This window comes from Globicephala melas, chromosome 9, assembly GCF_963455315.2.
Source record: "Globicephala melas chromosome 9, mGloMel1.2, whole genome shotgun sequence".
Taxonomy (NCBI): Eukaryota; Metazoa; Chordata; class Mammalia; order Artiodactyla; family Delphinidae; genus Globicephala; species Globicephala melas.
The window spans coordinates 94,274,526-94,296,834 of record NC_083322.1 but is presented as its reverse complement, the minus strand read 5'-3'; the positions used below and the strand labels follow the sequence as shown (position 1 = coordinate 94,296,834).

At 45.4% G+C, this 22,309-nt stretch overlaps 1 protein-coding gene across 1 annotated transcript in view; it reads left to right on the top strand.

Annotated features, from left to right (window-relative positions):
- Positions 1–14,827: 14,827 nt before the first annotated feature.
- GLI3 (GLI family zinc finger 3) overlaps positions 14,828–22,309 on the top strand; it is a 286,648-nt gene continuing 279,166 nt past the window's right edge. Inside the window, exon 1 of the mRNA XM_030871185.2 lies at positions 14,828–14,948. The gene's annotated coding sequence lies outside the window, so the exon portion shown is untranslated. The remainder of the gene's footprint in view (positions 14,949–22,309) is intronic.

Sequence of the window (22,309 nt, the reverse complement as noted above, 5' to 3'; positions counted from 1 at the left end):
TCTAGATTCCACATACATGCGTTAATATATATTTGATTTTCTCTTTCTGACTTACTTCACTCTGTATGACAGTCTCTAGGTCCTTCTATGTCTCTACAAATGACCCAATTTCATTCCTTTTTATGGCTGAGTAATATTCCATTGTATATATATACCACATCTTCTTTATCCATTCATCTGTTGATAGACATTTAGGTTGCTTCCAGATCCAGGCTATTGTAAATAGTGCTGCAATGAACATTGGGGTGCATGCATCTGTTTGAATTATGGTTTTTCTCAGGGTATATGCCCAGTAGTGGGATTGCTGGATCATATGGTAGTTCTTAATCAAGAAGTAGCCTGGAAACTCACACCAAGTTGTCTACATCAGTCCTGGGGAACCTTGTTTGCAAGCTAGAACTGACCCCAGCCCCATGCAGCTGGGGGATGGAGGAAAAACATCACGTTTTATTTCAGTGATTGCAGAATGCAGTTTAAGAAGAAGCGAGCATGGGGCTTCCCTGGTGGTGCAGTGGTTGAGAGTCCACCTGCCGATGCAGGAGACGCGGGTTCGTGCCCCGGTCCGGGAAGATCCCACACGCCGTGGAGCGGCTGGGCCCATGAGCCATGGCCGCTGAGCCTGTGCGTCCGGAGCCTGTGCTCCACAGCGGGAGAGGCCACAACAGTGAGAGGCCCGCGTACTGCAAAAAAAAACAAAAGAAGAAGAAGAAGAAGCGAGCTCAAAGTCCTTCTACTACACCATCTTGTCCCGAGATGAGAACGCAGGTTACAATGTTCATCTTCTCCCGTCTACCAGCCACCTCTAAATACCTTGCCAATTCCCCCCTCAAAACAAAAGAAACAACGTTAGCCGCTGCATTGACCCCCAAGCTTTGAGAAAACAGACATTAGGTAGGCCTACCCCCTGTAAAACCAGCTGAACAGAATCAGTCAAAATTTATGGTGCAAATAATTTTAGACTGTATTAGACTGTATTTAGACTATAGTAATGAAAACATTAACATGTAAGTCACTGGTCCAAGAAATCAACATCCCAAATTCCCAAAGGAGTCTTTTTGTTAACATTTCAAGTACAACCTTTTTTTGATTTTGTTTTTACAGTTATATGCCTGGGATACACCAAATTTTAAGCAATATACCTGGTCAAGACTAGAGGGACCTCAAAAACGGTACATACCATGTTTTTAAAAAGGGAAGGAGGGAAGGTATGGCTGAGGGACAGAAGATGTTATCTGGAAAAATCTTCCTACTTGTTATGGTTGGTCAATCAAAATGGTACACATACAGCCAGAGGTTCCCAGGTCAGCTGCATTGCTACCAACCCAAACTTTCCTCTTCACAGTAATTCATCCCCACTCTCTGAACACCTATCGTCTACTGGATTCAATCCTCCACTCACCTGAAGCTGCTTTCCAAAGGCACCAATAGGTCCCACTTTTTCACTGAGGATCAAAGCTGACTTACTATGACCTATAATGTCATCGTGTCTAAACTCTTAGTGCTCAAAATGAGACCTTCAGGTAAACATTATCTCATCACCTGGGGCTTCTTAGAAAGGCAGGACCTCTGGTTCTACCCCAGGCCACTGAAGCAGATTGTACCTTGTACAGAGATCCCCAGGTAACTGAGATGCACACTAATGTTTGAGAGGCACCATAGCGCCTTCCTTCCTCACCTCCTCCCCAGCAACCGTGCCTGGCACATATTAGATGCTCATTAAATGCTGATTCAGGAAATCAAATTGCCAAATCTGATAGCTGCTTTTTCATGCTCATGTCATTTAACCTCTCCTTATATCTGAACAGTGGCCACTTCATTCTTTAACAGCCCTTCCTTCCTTTTTTTGGGGGGGGGGCGTGGTGTCTGGTTTATTCAAACAGTCAGGATTCCCACCAAGGAACAGAAACTGACTAGCTGGGAGCTGTGGGGGTGAACAGGGCAGGGATATCCAATGCTTCTTTTCTTGGTTTCCTTTCTACTGCTCCAGCTTCACCTTCTCAGTCTCACTTGCTGTATCATCATTAGTCAATCACTTAAGTGTCGTCATTGCCCAGGGTTGGATCACATTGTCTTATTTGGGTCTATCTGCTTCTCCTGTTGGATCCATCTTTTCCCATAATTTTCACTAATAGGTATTTAGGATTCCAAAGTATTTAGAATTTATCTCCAGCTCAAACCTGTCTGGCTTCTTTATCTCAACTCCATGTTTACGTATCTAGTATCCTCAGAATATTTCTAACTCGTTACCACACAGACTTCAAACTTGAAATATCAAAATGGTACATATTCACCCTGCCTTGCCTACTACAGTTCCCCTCATCTCTACCATCTCATGCTCTTCAATTCTGTACTTTACATGAGGTTGATGCCACCATCTCATCACCAACGTGAGGAAGTGGAAATTAGGCTACACTCTGAGACACTCCCTGCAAAGCAAACCGATCACCAAGTCCTAATTCCTACATCCAGGTTTATTGGATTCATCCCATGGGATTTTTGACATGAATCTGAGATAAGAGAGCCATCCCCTCTCCAGGGTCTGAAGCCACAAGTGGTAAACTTTCTTTTCTTCTCACCTGAGGTCATGTGTTCTACCATGTGGTTGGAGAAACCCAGTTCTCAGCAAGACACTCTAGCCAAAGCACAGAGAAATCTAGAGATAAGAGATGCTCTGAAGGTCATCTGCATCCTTTCTTCCTGGAACTTGCTCTTATATTATCTTCCTAATGATTTACCCTTTGTGACTCAAGCCATTGGATTTCTGTGACGTACAAGTAAAAAGAGACCCATGAACTTCAGATATCTGAGAGGCCACAGCAGGAGCCACCATGTTCAAAGGCCTGTGATTACAGACCAGCTTGCCTGGGGGGCTGGTGCATAACAGATCAGGTGCATATAAACCCACCCTCAGAAGGTGTCAGGGACATCATAAAATTTTGCCAGATAGTCCCAGCAGAAAGAAGATGGTCCCTTAAGAAAAAGATGATCCAATAAACCTTTAACTCCCAAAGGACTAAAACTGTATGAACTGTTGAAGATAACAGTTGTTTTGGGGGCCTTCAAAAATGTTGTTTAGAGAGGAGAACATAATATTGGGGATTCCTTTGGGTGCGAGTGTTGTAGGTCCAATGTGTTTCTATTTTTCACATCTGTATAGTGTGTTCTCTTAAAATCAATATGGCTCCATGATAAGACTCAGTTTCTCCTGTTTTACTCTTAGTAGGCTATGTATAGTGCTCAGAGACAGCCTTGTCCAGTAGAAAATATGCACTTGTTAGTAAATGAATAAATGAATGAATGAATTTTCACATGTGAGTTGATGCTGTTTTGACCATTCCTCTGCATATAGAGATAAGCTGGGAGAGAGTTAAAACTGAGGGCTGGAAAGCAGTGTTTGGGACCAGGAGGTGGGTTTGGTTGAACCCTGTGAAGATGTCAGTGGTGGGCTGATAGGACTCCCTATTCCCCTATTAAGAGGAATGGGTGTGGCGTGGGGACCCCTCTACTCGTGGCAGGGGTGGAAACAGATTCCAGGGATTCGGGTTTTATTAGATCTATGCATCAAGTCTTTGAATGAGCAATGGTAGATCTATACTAGGTGCAAGTTGGTGAGGGAGGAACAGAGGGTGTGGGGAAGGGGCCCAGCTCCAGAGAATGTGGTCTTTAAGAGTTTACTCTACGTGGGTCTCTGCCCAACCTAATTTCAATCAAGCTTGAGCTGAGGATGTTCCTTCTAGTCTCTGTGACCTTTATGGCACTCAAGCTCGCCAGCTCCTATTTGAGCAGAATACATCCAGCTTCATGTCTTTATAGTCTGTCTCTTCTCATGGCACTCCATCTATCTACCTGTCATTTGTCTATCATCTATCTATCATCTATCTATCTATCTATCTATCTATCTATCTATCTATCTATCTTTCTATTATCTATCTACCTACCTATCATCTATCTGTTTACCTCTCATCTACCTATCTTTCTATCTATCTTTCTATTATCTATCTACCTACCTATCATCTATCTGTTTACCTCTCATCTATCTATCTATCTATCTATCTATCTATCTATCTATCTATCTATCTTTCTATTATCTATCTACCTACCTATCATCTATCTGTTTACCTCTCATCTATCTATCTATCTATCTATCTTTCTATTGTCTATCTACCTACCTATCATCTATCTGTTTACCTCTCATCTATCTATCTATCTTTCTATTATCTATCTACCTACCTATCATCTATCTGTTTACCTCTCATCTATCTATCTTTCTATCTATCTTTCTATTGTCTATCTACCTACCTATCATCTATCTGTTTACCTCTCATCTATCTATCTATCTATCTATCTTTCTATTGTCTATCTACCTACCTATCATCTATCTGTTTACCTCTCATCTATCTATCTATCTTTCTATTGTCTATCTACCTACCTATCATCTATCTGTTTACCTCTCATCTACCTATCTTTCTATCTATCTTTCTATTATCTATCTACCTACCTATCATCTATCTGTTTACCTCTCATCTATCTATCTATCTATCTATCTTTCTATTGTCTATCTACCTACCTATCATCTATCTGTTTACCTCTCATCTACCTATCTTTCTATCTATCTTTCTATTATCTATCTACCTACCTATCATCTATCTGTTTACCTCTCATCTATCTATCTATCTATCTATCTTACTCATTTAAGACATGTTTATTGAGATCCTACCATGGATTTACTCTAAGTATCATTAAAAAGGGGGGGGAAAGAAATCAAGTTGAGTGTCTATGTGCCAGGCAGGGAATAAGTATTATCTTACTGAATTTTCTAAATCATTTTATAAACTAAGTCTTATGATTCGGCTTTACCTCTAGGGAACTGCAGCTCAGAGGGGTTGAGTAGTTTGCCCAGAAACTTATGGCCGAAAAGGGGCAGAACTAAGACTGACTTTGATTCTTTAATCCTAGGCTTCGTCACCAACACCAAACTGAATTTTAAGTGTAAGAGAGCTCCATGTTGACTCGATAGTAAGGGGATGGACTAAATCTTTTCCTTCCATTACTTCTGTAATTGGGATCTTGTGGAAATGAGGTAAGAATGGGAAAGCCCAGTCCACCATAAAGCAGGAGACACTTTTGTGAAGACTCTTGGAAGGCATGCTGGAGCTGTCGGTTAGGATTCTGGGACATGAATCATTTCCCTTAGGAAACGTTGGTGTCTGTGCCCATTCCTGCTCCAGAGCATGGTATAATAGACAATACAAAATAAAGAGTTAGTCTCTAAAACCCCTAAAACCTGTTCTTAACAGAACCTTTATTGTGAAAGGTACCTTGTCCAAGCTGAGCACCCTCCCTTCCGTTTTGAGAAACATGCAGGAATTTAATTGCTGCCCAGATCTCTCTTATTTGTGCAAGCTTGAATAGAATCTTCATGGCCTGGCTTCTTCTCTGGGAGACTTTTTAACCTTGTTGACTATCTCCCTAGCACCTTTCCGACCAACACTGTGATTATTTTTTAAATGATCACATTTTTTAAAAGAAGGGTGTTTTATTCCAGCTTTCTGGCACAGCCTTCTGATAAGACCAGAATCTGGATAATCCAGGCTAACTAACCAAGTTTTGCCTTAACTACCTGGCCCATATAAAGATAATTTACTCAATTCTCCACTTCATTTTGCAAGTGCAGAGGAAATCTGACTGCAGAAGCTCAAGCACTGTTAATTCAAGTTAACAAGCAACTAAGACTGCGGTGCATTTGGTATTTCAGGCTCAACCTTGATTTTACTTTACTGCCTTCATACAAATGTGCTCATGGCGTGCCTCTCTTTGAAATGTGCTCCACAGATAGATACCACATGTAACCTTGTATATTTCTGTTCTAAAACATATCTAATATTGGTGGAGCTTAAGAAGTGGGCAGAAGGAATATTTTTTATTCGGTATGTCAAATGGTAAATAAGTGGAGCATGTGTTTCTCTCCATGGTGTCTTGGGAACTGAAGCAACATGTAGAATCAACACTTTCAAATGTGATGTGAAACTTGAAGGAAAGAAAAATAAATGCAGTGTGCGGTTCTTAATTCACGCAGGAGTAAAATTATGAGCTAAGCATATACGCACACTTCATTATAATAATATGCCTTTAAAACCAGGATCTTGAAACCCTTTTTGACATCACCTAAGGCCGCGGGATTAATCTCCTGGGTCAAGTGGAATATAAGCAAAGCCAACACTGACCTTCTGTCCTGGAATCTGGCAGGCTCTGCCTATCTCCCAGCCTCTGGCCACGCTCCTTCCTCGGCTTCCCTCTGCCTGGACCACACCGCCAGACTCAGCACTGCTCTGCATCCTTGGGTCTCAGCCTCAGTCACCTCCTCAGGGAAGCCCTCCATGACTCCTCCATTTATGGCAGCCCCCCCCACCCTGAAATCTGTCACATACTGCCCTGTTCTTGTCCTCCATGGTGCCCTCTAGAGTCTAAGCTCTGTGAGGGCAAGGAATGTGACCACTGGCTCACCGCCATAGGCCCAGTGAACTTGGGCAGCCTGTCTCATAGCACACGCTCCCTGCACGTTTGTTGAATGAATACATGATCGAACGGAGAATCAACCAGAGTCCCTTGGGTGTAAGCAACCCAAACTAGGAAGGAAACCTCACCTCTTCACTGAGCCTTGCCTACACAGTGATCCTGCAGGCCAGGCCTGTTGATGGTTTGTATAAAGAAAAATCTAGAGTAGCCAAGGGTCGGGTGCTGTGGACCTTTGTTGCTTTTGAAGGTTGTAGTGGTAAATGATTTCTAAACGATTGTGAGCATGGCAGAGTAACAGGTTATCTGGAATTGGCAGGTGGTTTCTTTGGGGGAGAAATTTTTCTCCCAAGAGCTCTTTGTGAGTAATAGACTCTTGAAATAGTTTTTGTGACTTTGACTATTTTGGAAAAAAAACGAAAACCAAAAAAACTGTTCCAAACAAGTCACACTTTTATAGGGGAAGTAGAACAGAGACTGGAAACCCTACCTCTCAAGTGTCTTCCTTACTGAGTGTGAAAAGGCTGTGACTGGTAACATGGAGCTCAGTTGGCATAAAAAGGAGAAAGAAGAAATCTGCTTTTCTTGGCATCTCTTAATCCATACAGCAGGCCCATCCCTTTCTAATCTGCCATCTCATTTCCTTCTCACAAAAACTCTGGGAGATGGATATCATTATTTCCAATGTACAGATGGGCAAACTGAGTGAGTTGACTTGGCAAAGTTACAAAGCTAGTGACGGTGGAGAAAGGGTTTAAATCCAGGTCTGTTCTGTCTCGGAGGCTTCTGACTAATATGAAAGACCCAAAGAAGTGAGACTGTTAGTTATTATCATAAAAAGCTGAACCATATGTTACAGGTTATGGATAGGTAGAGAAAGAGATGGAGATAGATAGAGACAAAGAGCTAGAGACAGAGAGATAGAGATGGGGAGAAAGAAAGAGAGAGAGAGAGGGTCCTATCTTCCACCTTCTGTATGTGACTGTGCTTCTCTACTCAGCCACAATGGACCCTGGAAGAGCCATGAAAGGAGTGTTACAATAACAAAGGTATAAAAGTAATCACTGGCTCGGAGCTCTCAGCTGGTGGGATAGTGGGACACAGAGGTCCTACATCCTTCCTGTCCCCCACTAGGTTCTCTGGCTGAGGAATGTTCTCCCATGGCCAAGATGAGCTCTGCTGGAACAGCTCTGCTGCTGCTGGCTGGCCTTGCTACTACTTGGGGGTTGAGACTCCATTTTTCTTCCCGTCACATTCATGTTAACCCCTCACTCTGGTCTCAGAGCTCCTCCTCTGAACCCCATGGTTATTGAGGTGGGGGAGGTCCCTCTTTCCATACAATGGTTCCCAAGCAAATGACCACTGCTTCTTGTCTTTTCTTGAAATATCCCAATTCTTCATTACATTCCCAGGTTCATGGCCTCAGTTTTGTCAGTTTCTTATGTAGCAAATACGGGAAGTTTCATTCACCAAAACTCCTCATAGGAATTCCTCCTGCTCCTTTGGAAAAGAAATACACTGATGAGTTGCCGGGTGTATGTGTGGAGGTTTAAGGGAGTAAGAGTCAAAAGATAAGATGAGCTCATGAGCTCCTATGGATGTCCTAAGCCATTTTCTAAGGAAGATGAGTCCTGGAATCTCTCAGAACACCCAATTTAGAGGCACAGAAGCAGATTGCTCTAAGAAAAGGGAAATCAGTGGGACTGGGTACCCATCAGGAGAAGATAAATTAATGTAGTAGGGGCACAGCCGGAGACAAATGAAGGACAGAAAGTTTAGAGGGAAATGTTGCCAATATCTGGTGTGATGTGTTTGATGTTACCTCCCCTCCTTTATAGCCTGTTTACAAAAACTCTCGGTAAAACCTACAGTATGTGTCAGTGGATTATTTAGGGCAAAACCAAGCAAACTCAAAATGTTTTCAGGAGGGAGACAGATGACGCAAACATGTGTAGCTGCAAGTAAGCTGTGGCGAAATGAAGAGTCCAGGGCAAAATGTACTCATGCACATGAAATCATAGACATCGACAGACAACACGTGTCCCACGCGCCACTGCGTGTTACCTTAGCTTTATGGAAACTCAAAGAAGTACCGAGCACTGCTGCCAGGTGGCTGGGAGCTGATGACAAAGGCAGTGGGGCAGATCCTGGGCAAAGAGACACGGAAGAGGCAAGAGAAACCAGCGTGTCATGTGAATAAGCTCCTGGGGACGGAGGGTGAGACCTCAAGAAACAGATGCTGGCCACTCAGCTGCTTTGTTTGAGACACAGAGAGAAAAACTAGTTTTATTTTTGAAAGAGAGGGATGGAGAAAAATCACCCTTGAGCTACCCAAATCATCACTAAAATGTACCAAGCTCCCTCCGTGCCTGCTGTAGGTGGGTTTCCTGTGGATTGGGCAAGGGGCAGTGTCATGCAGCATCCACAGGGGGGTCTGAACTTTGCTGCAATCCAAAGGGAGGGTTTTAGGTCTTCCCAACTTGTGGGATTGGCTGAGGTCCAAGCCAATTATAGCTACATCTCCAAGGTGAAGAGGGACACAGCCCACATCTGGGTTACATTTAGAATCCCAATGTTGTAGGAAGATGCAGGAATAAGTTATGCGGGTGCTGAGTGAGAGACCCTTGGAGGGCACCTGTGCGATGCACTTTACAGCATTCTCCCTCTTGGCAAGCGGCCAGTCAGCGTGGGGAAGCTTGGGCTGTCCACTCTGGGCCAACTCAGAGAGGGTTTCTTTCCCTGGGGCGCTTGCAAGACGTGTGTGTGTGTGTGTGTGTGTGTGTGTGTGTGTGTGTGTGTGTGTGTCTGGGGGTGTCTGCCTGGGTCCCCCAGTACTATCCCTACGTGCACACTGGTGGGTGCAGTGCATGCAGAAACACCACGTCCAGGAAATGAGAAGGGTGCAGCAGGAAACCTAAAGGGGCTGAGGTGCCTTCAGGACATCAGATCAGCTCAGTCTAGGAATCAGTTGTCTTGGCCCTGGGGGTGAATCGGAAGAGAGCACTTTAGGAAACTAGGAGTGAGAGGAGAGAGGGGGAGGGAGAGAGAACGATGAGTAGAGCGACACTGGGGTCTGGAACGCTGGCTCCTGCTGTATCTCCTTTGCACCCCTCCAAGGGCCGAATTCCCCTTCTCCTTGTACTGACATCCATGAGATAGCTCCAAAGTCAGGGCTTCCTGGCTGGGAGGGAGGTCTGCCTTTTCCAGCTGCTCCCACTCGTGGCGGGGGATAGGTCAGCTGGGGGGAGCATGGTTGGATGGAAGAAACCTTATTGTCTTTGGAGTCTAGTTCTCTAATGCAGCCCGGACGGTATTTCTATTCTCATCATTTCTCAAAGTGGTGAGACTCCTTAACTGGCACCTACAAACTTCCGAAAGACATACAGACAGACAGATGTTAAAGGTCCTAGTTTCAGCATTAAGCTATGTTCTCTGCTGAATTCGGAAACATTTGGAAATTGGCTGGTTATGTTGTCTGTAAGGAGTCTATTTGCATGCCAGACTGAGAAGCCTCCCAGAAAATAACTCACCATAAGTGTAGACAGTATGTGGCAGGTAGGCTTGGTCCAACAGTAAACCATCACTGGTGAATGGGTGGGTGGATGGGGAGGTGGATGGATGGATGAATGGACGGATGAATGGACAGATGGACGGGTGAGTGAGTGGGTGGGTGGCTGGCTGGCTGGGTGGATGCACGGGGATAGGGATGTGAAGGTTTGCATTTTCATTATGAACATTTATTATCTTGAGTTTGTAGATGAAAAAGGTATGAATCCTTGAGCTATTTTCAGAAAAAGAAATTGGTGGGATATTCATACACGAGGACAAAATATTAAGAAAACTCGTGATCACGTGTAACTTCAAAGAACAAGAAAATCCTTCTCCCCACACAGATGTGGGCTGCACTGACTTCAGGGTGCTGAGGATGCCCCAGAACATGGTGGACTGAATGTGTCACCTCCCAGTAGGCAGCCCTACGTTGGGCAACTGAAGCAGAGGTGACAGTCCTGCATGTATGGGAGGGAAGCAGTGGAAAATGTGACAGTCTTGCATTTACAGGAAGGGAGGAAGAATATGGTGGCTATCATGTTGGGCTTTATAGAGGACTTATGCTAACTGTTCACCTGGCATGCAACTCTCCCCCTTGCCTGGCCAAGAGGAATATTGCATCCCTGGGAATGCAAACAGTAAGACGGACTGTGTAAAATGCAGCTGCCTCTGGCCACCATCCTTGGTTGCCTAAAAAACATTGGCATGAAGTGTGAATAAAGCCTAACTGAAAGATGGAAACAGGACTCAGCTGACACTGTTTGAGCCCCTGGATCCTACCTTGCCTGAAACCTACCTAGACACTTCTGGACTTTTCAGTCAACAAAACACCCATTCCCCACTTTAAATTTAACTTAAGGCAATTTGAGTTGGAATTTTGTCACTTGCAGCTGGGAGCTTATCAATACACATGAAATTGTACTTGGAATTTCCCAATAATTAATAGGGGGCTTATGTGAAGAGAGATGGAAGAGCTGTAATAGTAAGTGAGGGCAAGAAGAGTCATTATGGATAAGCACACAGGACAGGGCAAAACAATACAGAGGAGCATGCAAAGTTTGTTCTCAGGTTCATCCTTTGTCCTCTCAGTTGCAGATCCTTCATCCTCTTCTGTCACTTTCAGTATTTTTATGGGTTGAATTGTGTCCCCCCAAAAAGATATGTTAAAGTTCTAACTCCTGTACTCTCTCAGAAAGTGATCTGATTTGGAAACAGGGTTGTGGAGATGCACTTAGTTAAGATGAGGTCATACTGGAGTAGGGTGGGCTTCTAATCTGACTGGTGTCCTTAGGAAGAGGAGAGAGAGAGAAACAAAGGGAGGACGCCATACGCCTATAGAGTCAGAGGTTGGAGTGAAGCAGTAGCAAGCCAAGAAACACCAGGGACTGACAGACATCACCAGAAGCTAGGAAGATGCAAGGAAAGACCTTCTCCTAGAGGTTTCAGAGGGAGCACGGCCTTGCTGAGACCTGGACTTCTAGCCTCAAGAACTGTGAGGCAATGGATATCTGTTGCTTTAAGCCACCCAGTTTGTGGTCCTTCATTATAAGCAGCCCTAGGAAACTCATACTAAGATCTTCAAGTCTCCTGCTTCATCCAATTTGTTGCCAAAAGACATACAAACAAAAACTGTCTTATAAGCTTAATCATTTTGAAGATATATATATATATATGTTTAACATATATATATATGTTAAAATGTATTAGGACATTTGCGTTTGAAAAGAGAACTGATGAAAGCTCTCAGTAAGTGACTCTATAATGGTGGAATTTTAGACATGGACGAAGGCCTGTAAATCTGTAAGGGCCTGTTTATCATTGCAAGGTTACACTATTGAGTGTCAGGGTGACTTTGGGGTTTTTAGAGCTGTCTCAGGAGGCTAGAGGGCTGGGCCCTGAGATCCCACCCAACTGCAACCAGAGTAGCCTTCTTTTGTATTTTGGGATTCCATACAAGATTTCCTTTGGAAAAATAATTTTTGTGTTAATATAGATTGAAAGTCATTGCATTACGGCAGTATTTAACTCACACGAGGGCTAACCAAGTTTTTTATTTCCGCTACTATTTCTGCCAAATGTTCCCACTCACGTATATGTTTACCACTAAAGCAAAAAACTGTTCATTTCTGTCAAGAATCTAAGGTGAGGACACAGGAACACACAGGAGACACCAGCTTTATTTCTCCTCTTGTTTTTAGCTATTCTGATGGGCCTAAGGGGGAAAGATGGGCTGCTTTTTCTTTGTTCTTGTCTTTTTAAAACTGAGAATCAAGATCTTCACGATCCAAAATGTGCAAAAGACTTTTAAGTAAAAGTCAAAATATCTAGTTTATTCCAGTTGTTGATTTATTGGCTGTCTGTCTCCTTTTTATTTATTTATTTGCCATTGGGTGAACAGAGGAGGCTATCAGGATGTATTATTTGCATTCATGTGATTGAGGCAGAAGCAGTACTTGAATACAAAAAAATACTGTGACTGATGCTGGAGTATATACAGGAAGTATAATAATAATTCATTTGTGTCCCTTTCTACGTTCACACGCATTATCTCATTGGAAACCCTTACAAATCCTGGGAGGTATGTGGCCTGGTTTTCCTATCACTATCCCACAGATGGGCTCAGACAATCCTCCCGGGCCTAAGGCCAGTTAGTGGGGGGAAGCTGGGACCACCACCCATGTATCCTGAGACCCCTGCTCTGTATGATGAGTCAGTGGTGAGTTTTTTTTTTTTCCAAGCATGGTGAGGAAGAGAGAGAAATCGTAAAATGAACGGCTAAAAAGGACCTTCAGCCCTCCTTTATCTTCACTGCTTCTACCATAAAAGCTTAAGTCAGGGTCTGCTTTTGTGGAGTCTTTGAGATAAGCAACAAGTCCCAGGAAACAAATAGTGAATACCACCATCAGTTCCCTTCAAAATTCTCCAGTTAAGCATTTGAATCTCAAAATGCTCTTCAGATCCTAATAGCTAATCGTTCATCCACCTACGGCTCTTCCTTCAGTCAAGATGCTCTTCGAGTCAACACAAGTGCACCCTGAGCTCCGAGGCGCTGCTGGCGGCCGGTGGGTGGGTGGAATCTCAGGTTACCCCACGAAGAACGGATTTAGGGATGCCACAGGGGTTTTCTTTCCTTTCTTTCTCCCCCCCCTTTGTTTCCCCCCATGGGAACTCTCTTTTTTGGGTTACAGGTCCAGGTTGAGTACACTGAAAGGGAACAGTTGGATGCAGGCTGGCCGGTTGAGAATAGAGGGAAAATAATTTTTTTTCTGGTGTGGGCCGCTGAAAATCAATCAGGGACAGAGACACTTTGTAGCTCAGGGAAAAGCACCACGTTGGAGTCCAGGCTCCAAGCCCGGGGTCTTTGTTTTTGGGTCCTTTATAAAGTAGCCCATGGGGACAGCAGGCTGTGTAGTGGGAGCTCCCACTTCCCAGATTTGGCCCCAAAGGGCAGATGAGTCCGGTGGAGAGAAAAACCCTGAACTTTCAAAAGCATCCTTCGGCGAAAGGGGGAGTTTCAGGGTTGGCCTGGGGAAATGTACAAGGAGTGGGCGAGCCAAGGAGGGGGGGTTGTGATCTGAGAGGCCTTAAAAGAAGAAAAAGGGAGCCCAAACTGGGAGCGGGGAGAAAAGGGAGCGGGAGAACCGGGCTGGGAGGCGATGGGAGCTGGGAGCCGCCGCGGGGGCACGCGGGGCGCGGGCCGGCGGGGGCGTCCCGGCGGTGTGGCGAGCGCGGGCGGGGAGGGCGGCGGTGACCTCACGCCCGCGCCCCCTTCCCTTCGCCGGGTGGGTGGGGCCTCGGCGCGCCGAGCGGGCGCGGGGTCAAGGAGGGGGAAGAGGAGGGGCAGGCTTGAATGTGTCCGTGTGAGGATCGGGGAGGGGCGGAGGAGGCGGAGGGCGGGGAGGGAGCGCGCGCGTGGCTCGGGGCGCACGGGCTCCCCCCCCGCCAGCCCCCGACCCCGGCCCGCGCCGCCTCTTCGCCACCGCCCGCGTCGCCGCTGGGACCCGCTGCGGGCGCGGGGACGCGGCGGGCGGGGAAGCGCGGGCACCCGGCGCGGCCTGCAGGGAGCAAGAAAGCAAAAGTAAGGCGAGCCGCACTCCTCCAAGTTTTCCCAACTTCGCCCCCTGCGGCGGCAGGCGTCCTGCTGCTCGGCGCGTCCCCACCGCGCCGCCGGAGAGGGGCCGAAAGAAAAGGGACGGGGCGGGGGCGGGGGCGGGGGAAGAGGGAGCACGAGCGAGAGCCGAGAGTCCGGCAACATCTGTTAAAACTTGGGGGAGGAGGAGCGCGGGGAGGAGGAGGAGGAAGAGGAGGGAAGGAGGGAGCGCGAGGGAGGGAAGCGCAGAGCCGAAGAGCAACTTTTCCACCCGTGAGTAGCGCAGGCTGCGCGGGTCCGGGCGGGGGGCGCCTCCAAGCCCGCGCGGGTTTCCAGGCCGGGATGGGACCTTATTCCAGAAAGTCGATTGGATGCCAGGAGGGGAGTGCGGTGGGGGCTTTCTTTCTTTCTCTTTCTCCTCCCTCCCGCGGGTGAACCAAATCAGAACTGTCACTCAGGGCCTGTGAGTCAGAAGGGATCGGATTACACGATCCCTGAAACCGATGCCGGAGCCGCACGAGCGGGCGGGAGCGGGCAGGGGCAGCGCCACCGCCACCGCCGCCGGCGCGCTCGCACCCTCGCCCTCGCGCCCCCTCGCCGCCCCGACCCGCCCTCCCCGCGCGCCCGGCGGCCGCCTGCGCCGCACCATGCCCGCCGCCGGCACCCCCCGCGCCCTGCCCGGCCGCTCGCCGTAGCCCGAGCCGCCCGCGGCCGCGCGGAGCCCGGAGCTGCCCGCCCGCGCCCCGGACGCGGGTCTATGGGAAGTTCGGGGACTTGACAGCCGCCGCCGCCGCAGGTACGTCCCGCCTGAAGTTCTTTGTTTCGCGGGGCTCCGCACCCGGGAGCCCGCTCCGGCGGCCGCGCCCGCGCCTCCGGGTCGACAGGGGGGGTCCCCGACGAGGGGCGCGGGAGGAACTGAATATGGCTGTCTCGAGGCGCCCAGATTTCGGGAGCAGCGGGTAAGGCGTCGGAGCGAGTGTTCACTTCGCCCCCTCCTGCTCGCCTTCCCAGCGTCTGACTCGGCGCGGCCATCCGGAGACGGACTGGAGAATTTCATCTCCCGAAGTTGGGGCAGGGCGGGGTGGGGGAAGAAGTTTGCAGCAGCCGCGGCGACGGGGCCCCAAGCCCCCACTCCCCACCCCGAGGGCTTAAAGGAACTCCGCTAGCCCCCGGGGCCCCGGCGCCCGCCTTCGCACTGTTGCATCCCCCCCGGGGGGCCGGGCGCGGAAGGCGGCGGGCGGCGAGGTGGGTGCGCGCGGGGAGCGCCGCGGCGGGGGCTTCCTCCAGCCTGCGCTTCCCATCCGAGGGAGGCGCGCCTCCGTCCTGAGAGAGGAAAAGTGAAAGCTGTACCATCTGTGGATGATTTGGGATTCTTTCATTTCTTTTCTTTTCCAGGGACAGCATTAAAAAAAAAAAAAAAGAATAAAAGAAAGAAAAAAAGAAAACAAAAGAAAGAAAAGCACTAGAAGCTGCAGGGAGTGAGCTGTGGAAGTTGGGCGGGGGGTAACCGTGGCCCCTGCAATAATCATTTAAGAGGCCGCGTTTTCACCGAGCAGAGTTGGGTATGAATCACTCTGCAGGGGACAGTTACTTTTTGCAGTTGCAGAGGGCACAGGGCCGGGAGGAGGTGGAGAGGGAATAAATATTTACCCAAACTTGGAGAGTTTGTGAAGCGACTTCTAAGCAGATTGCCAGATGCCGAAGCTCCACCGCACACCCAGGCCTTTTATCCTCCCCTGAACTTTGTGCTCACGTCCCTGATTACACCTCATTTGGGAGATGCCATCCCGAGAGCAGCTGGACCCACGCTTCCCTTGCTGACCCCGTGTAGACAGAGTATGAAGGAGGCATCCTCCCCGCAACTCCTCCCGCCCGCCCCCAGGGTCTCATCTCCCGGGTGTGCAGTCCCGAACAGACTCTGGCCTTGGGTACAGCGCTCGTGGCCCTCTGCCAGTTTATATGTACATATATTTATGTAAAACATTTTCTCCCAGCTCTCTGCCAGCTGTTCCACATTTTCCAGCTGCCATTTCAGTTTGAAATGATGGACTGTCCGCATCTCCAAGTAAAAGAGCCCTTTAGTCGGAGGTATGGAGGGTCGGCCGCTGTGCAGAGACCTGCACAGTGCCATTTGCCGGACTGGTTCTAGAAAACACCTTCTGCTCTCCTTTATCTTTCTTCCTTCTTCTCCCCAGTTCGTCTCTGCAGAGCCGTTTGCTGGAAATTCGTGGTAATTAGGCTTTTCCCTCCCAATGTGATTTTGGACAGAATTGGGATGTTTTTGAGATCCCTGAAATAAGTGTCTGGTGGAAATCAGTTAACTTTTAAAAAGCATTCCAGCTTGAGTGCCTTGGGCATGGCCGGTGTGGCCCTCTGCCATGGTCCTTTCTGTCTGTTTAAGGCAGGAACTATTCGTGGTCCCCATGTTACACTTTTTGTGTTGTTTGAAGTCTTAGCATATTATAGACGGAAATCTTCAAGAATTGGCCTAAAGTATTAATTTTGAGTATTTATGTAATTGCTCTGTAATTTGAATAGGTGCCTTATTGATTGATTCCTGTAATTATTTCATTTAGGTTTTAAATTAAAAATTAATAATGGTCTGACAGTTTCTTAATTACATGTGTCAAGATTATTTTGAAGGAGGAAAATGCTATGTTTCAAAGTAGTGGAATAACCTCAAAATCGCTTCATCTTTTTGAAGCAGAACAGTATTTCAGTTGAGGGCCTTTATTAAAGCAGTGGTGATTGGCTTTACAATGTAAACTGTGTGAAGTATCTAAAGAATTTGTTTATGTTAGGAAATATTGGTGTTAACCTGGTACACAAACACTTTGGCCAGTTGGACTATAGTCAGACCGGAAACAAACATGAACTAACATTTAAATTAGTTGTAATAGCATACTTATAGGGAGCAGAGGTTTATTTTATACTAAAAGCTATTTAATTAGAAACTGCCTGCCTAAGGGAAGATCCTTTGAGGGTATATGATTCTTGAAGTCAGCCTAGGGAAGCTTTGGTTTCAGATGCCTGAGTAGGTCCAGTGTGAGAGGTGTCCAGTGAAATTTCACACACGCAGAAGCACTTTAAACGGTATAGATTGTATTCTTATGAAAGGCTAGTAGATTCAACTCAGATACCTATGACTTCCTGGTACCTTTAACATGTTTGTGTTCCTTGATCGAACCCTGACATAAACACATTTTTCCAGTATGTCGAAATTGCAAAGGACTACAGACAGAAATGAGAAAATTCAGTACTGATGAAGAATGACTCTGGTGAATTATTTCATTACTTATTTAATGAAAGAATCATTAATTTATCAGTTTGATGCCCAAGCCTAAAAGTTGAACTTTCCTTTGTTTCTTGGCCAGTTTTCTTAATTACCTGCATGCTGTAAGGGTTTCAGACTTCCTCTGTGCTTTGCCATTTAGGGGTCCTTACAATCTATGTGAGGTATCCTGCTTACTGAGATTCCCCTTGCCCCCCTTTTTTAAGGATAGGGTTTGGGAGTTTACGAAAGGAAACAATTTAATGATCATTGTGCCATGCACTCACTTATATGGAGACAGTAATGTACTAAGAAAAACCAGTCTTGAAGGAAAAGTGAATCAGTGAGTCATGAAATCCTCAAGAAAACCTTAGTAATGGAATGTTAATGCTTTTAGACTATAGTAGATTATCTTAAAAGTCAGCCTTTTCTTCTTTATGCAATTGTTGTAAATCCCCAGCTAAAGAATTCTTTGAAGGAGGTTTTAGTTTTGCTGGCATCCATATTCTATAGTCAGTCTGATTTGTTTTGGAAGATTCAAGAAATTTTCTGCCAACTTATATCATGAGAGTCAATTAAAATGCTGACATGACTGTAGAAGAAATTGTGCGTGCGTGTGTGTGTGTGTGTGTGTGTGTCTATTTCATTTGTTAAGCACAAGATTCCACTCTAATAATGACTTCAGGTTGTCTTTTCATTAAAGGCTACTAGAAGATGCTGCCCTTCACTTCCTGTTGTCATTTTTCCAGATGAAAATTGATTTGTTCTAGTTTCAAAGCAAATAAAGGGAGACAGAATAAACAACAACAGGGCAGGGGGAGCACCACAAACTTCTCTCCAGCACTTTCAGTGTATTTTTCATCTCTACTTGTATTTGATGGGCCTGTGAAATAGAGCTGTAGACTGGCGAAGACTTTAAATGAAATTTCACACTTTGATGATTTTTTTTTTTAACTTTGATATATTGACAGCAAAAGGAGCTGCAAAGCTTTTTTAGAACTTGAGCGGTAACGCCAAGCAGCAGTCAAACGTCTCTGTGCATTTGTGTTTAACTGCAGAAGAAAAACATGTCCGTGGGCAGTAGAGGTTCTTATCAACCCCCTAATCCCAGATCCCAGCAAACCTTGAGGGCATGCCTCAGATCTTGCTGAAATCACTGTAGACTCGCACAGTTTGCAGATTAAATATGCTATGTGTTCCTGGCTCCAATAACAGGTTTAGGAGCTCACCAAGCTTCCTGTTTTAAGATCCTTTTCTTAAGTTTTTAGAAGCTGTTAAAGGCAATGCTCTAACAGTAAGTGGTACTTGCTAATTTAGAGACACTCTAGATATTTCATGCCCTCTTTCGAAATTGCCAAAATTATGATTTTTCCATCTAAGGGCTGGTTTTACAGGGTTATAAGGGAGGGGAGCCGTTGGGAAGAAATTGGATGTTAACTGTGTTGGCAAGTGTATTCGATTGCAAACCTTACGTGGTGTCTCAATTGTTTCAAGGCACTTTTCCTTTGCCTCGCCCCTTAAACTTAGACTTTTTCCACTTGTAATTCTAAATGCACTATATTTTAGTGTCACACTTCTTAGCTACTCATGACCACTTTCGGGTTTTTTTTTTTCTTTAATGTGAAAGTGTTTTTTGTTCTGTGTGTGTATATTTCAGCCCAACAAAACGTCCCAGAAAATCTATGGCTCTCTAAAGAAACTGAATGAACAGGCCATTACCTAGTTAATAAGGTGGCATTGGAACATTCCAGTCCCCTCCTGAAAGGCAATATTGTGTTGAGCTCCACATATGCATCTGCAGTATCTGGAGTTGTGTCCTCACATTAGGGTGCTTTTGCATTTTGCATACGGAGTCATAATTAAAAAAGGAAAATACTCACATCATCGTCCAAGACATGTCACATAATTCCCAAGAGAACTCGAGCCAATTTTGTGCTTAAAGGTTATTCAATGAATGAAATTGTGAAAGCCCATTTGTCAAAGTACTTACTGCATGGTTTCTGTTAGTTTTCAAGCCCCAAATTCATTGTATGCCCGGCCAGCATCAGTCATCAGGGCATTAGCGCTGCCTCCAGGCCATGTGGCCCAGCACCTCTTCACACCATTATAGCCTTGAAAGTGTACTCTGTCGACTTGTAGAATTACTGCTCTGATTTCTGCTTGGCTGGGTTTGAGGTAAGTCCCCTCCCTACCTTCTAGCTGACTGTAATCCTTGCTTTCTTTTAAAGCTCCTTTCCAGAGATTGAGGCGAAAACTTTCTTAAGGGCCCTATTGGCATCACACTGTGGTTTCATTGCGGCGTGCAGTGTACATGTAAATTGTACCTGCAGTAAATTGGATTGATTGCTAGCCTTAAACCGCTAGTGGGCTTTTCTTTTCTTTTCTTTACTTTTTTCTTTGGGGGGGGGGGTGTTGGCATGCGTGTGTTTGTGTGTGTGTGTGTGTGTGTGTGTGTGTGTGACACAGGAGTATGTTTGAAACATCAGCATTTGTTGGTATATTTGGGTAATTTTTATGCTGCAAAATGAAATTAAATAATGGGAGATAAGTGGCCTTTTATTTAAATCTCTGTCAGAAGGCAGTGTGACATCTTATTTGTTTATTTTCATGTGGAAATATGCAGCTTTAGCTACTTGAACTTTGGGGGGAGATTGCATAAAACACCTAACGGTATTCCAGAGTGCTGTACATTCCAAACTATGGATTTTTACGAAAAGAGACTGAAAACTCACAGTTCAGATGAAAGCTAATTCTCCAATTGTCGTAATGAAGGAATGAAGCAGTTAAACCATATTCTCGATTTCAGCTTGTGGTATTTTAGAAAAGAATAATTCAGTCTCAGGGGAGTTACCTGTGTGTCGAGGAACCTCAGGCAGTAGCTCAAGAATGAAGCCTTAATGAACTAAGATGTCTGGAAATCTGAATGGAGCGTGGACCAGGCCACGCCACTTCAGGACAACTTCTGCTGTTTGAACTGTGAGGTTCAAATGACATCCCACACCAGGGCATTTCACTGGGAGGGTGCATCGTTTGGTATAGTTTACATTGGCGGTTTTGTACATGATTGGTGGGCAGGGGCCAAAAAGTAAGACAGCTGTAGAATTCTGCAAAGTTGATAGGCTGAGTGGACCAGGGGGGAATTGTTACTGAATAAGCCCTGATTAAAAATCCTTAAGTCATGAAAGATGTGCTTTTCAAGTTGCAGTTAAGATTCAAGAATCCCCAGTTTAAAAATCGGGAGGATGAAGTATGATGAACAGTACCAGACAAAAAAAATAAGTGCCTTTGGGAGATCTCCAGCTGATTTTAACACCCAGCAGATATTGGTCTCCTATTTGTGATGGTTTAAAAGTATATTCCTATGCATAGAACATGTATTCTACTCTCTTAAGCTTGATTGTAAAGGCACACCTGATTCTAGGAGCCAAAAGTTATAGAAGTTCTCTAAGAAGGATTTTTAAATGTAGGGATTTTTTTCTTCTGAAAATGTATGAAAACTTTTAATACCTGTACACCCTAGGGAAGTGAGACAAGGGTCACCTTTGATCAGTCATGCTGTTTTCGTGATACACGTAGGTTTAAGGGAAATGCAGTTTTCATGAGCTTAGCGGGATCTATAGACCAATAACTGACCTAAAGATGTCCTTTTCTGTCTGGGATTGTCTGTCTCCAGCAAGCCCACAGAAAGTCGGGGATGCCAGCTCATTCCGTCATGGCACCTGCTATGCAGGGCACTTCCTGCAAAGCCTAACCAAAGTACACGGAACTGGTGTTTCATAGTTTTTGCAAAACTCAGAAACAGTAACAAGTATGAAATAGAGACCTTTACCCTTCAACTGTTTCTCATAAAGTCCTCCTGGCAGCAGAGAACGTCAGAGTAGCCGATGATCTTTCCTTTTAAATACACATGGCAGAAAAGTAAAACTGGCACGCAGAATGCAATTTGTGATTTTAACGCTAGTAGCAGTGATGACTTCACGTCAAATATGCTTTTCAGTAGTTGAAGTTAATTAAATATATGGGTTTCTTAAAAGTTGAGATGTAGTTAATCTACTAAAACCAAACTCAGTCCGTAGCCAGGCAATTACTTCCCCTTAGAGTAATTCCATTCCCTTTCGAGGGACGTCTGTCATGAACACTGTTTATCTGAGATTAGGAGCTTCAGAAACTGGGAAAGAAAGATCCGAAAGCAATAGGCAGCAGATTTGGGGAACCCTCTAGGCTACGAAAGACCATTTTTGGCAACTTGAACAGATAGGAGCTTTCTTACTTGCAGTTACGGCTTTAGGCTTCCGGCTTTCCTCATTACGGGGGCGGGGGGAATCTCATGTAAAGGTAAAATAATTGCACATTTAAAAATACTATAGTTAAAAATTCATGAAGATTTCATTAAGAACTTACGGAGTTGAGCTTGCCGGAAAGAAAGGCAGTGCAGACAGGGGAGGGAGAGGAAGCCTTAGGAATCTTGGGAACTGTTGGTGTGTCACAGAAGTTATGCATATCTAATTGATTTTAAGTTCAGAAAGGTATTTTGAGCACCAGGAAACATCAACCACATTACCAACCTATAAGAGGTTTTCTGTAAAGCATGATTACATGAAATCCACTGAAATGTCTCAAATTCTCTAAATTTGGCTCATGGAAACTCATGCTGTTTCTCACTTCCAGAATTGCTCAAAAGTTAAAATCAGCATTAGTTTGTGCTTCTTGATTTTCAAAAAAAACCCAAAACTTTTCCTAGAGCAGTCATGTTCTTTAGGAACTGAATTTTAATGCTGCAGGAAGGTATAACTATTTAATAGGAATTTTACCTAAACGGTTGCTCTCAGACTGGTGTCTTGAAGGAGCAGGTAATCTGCTAGTAAGTAATACAGTATGAGAGAAAT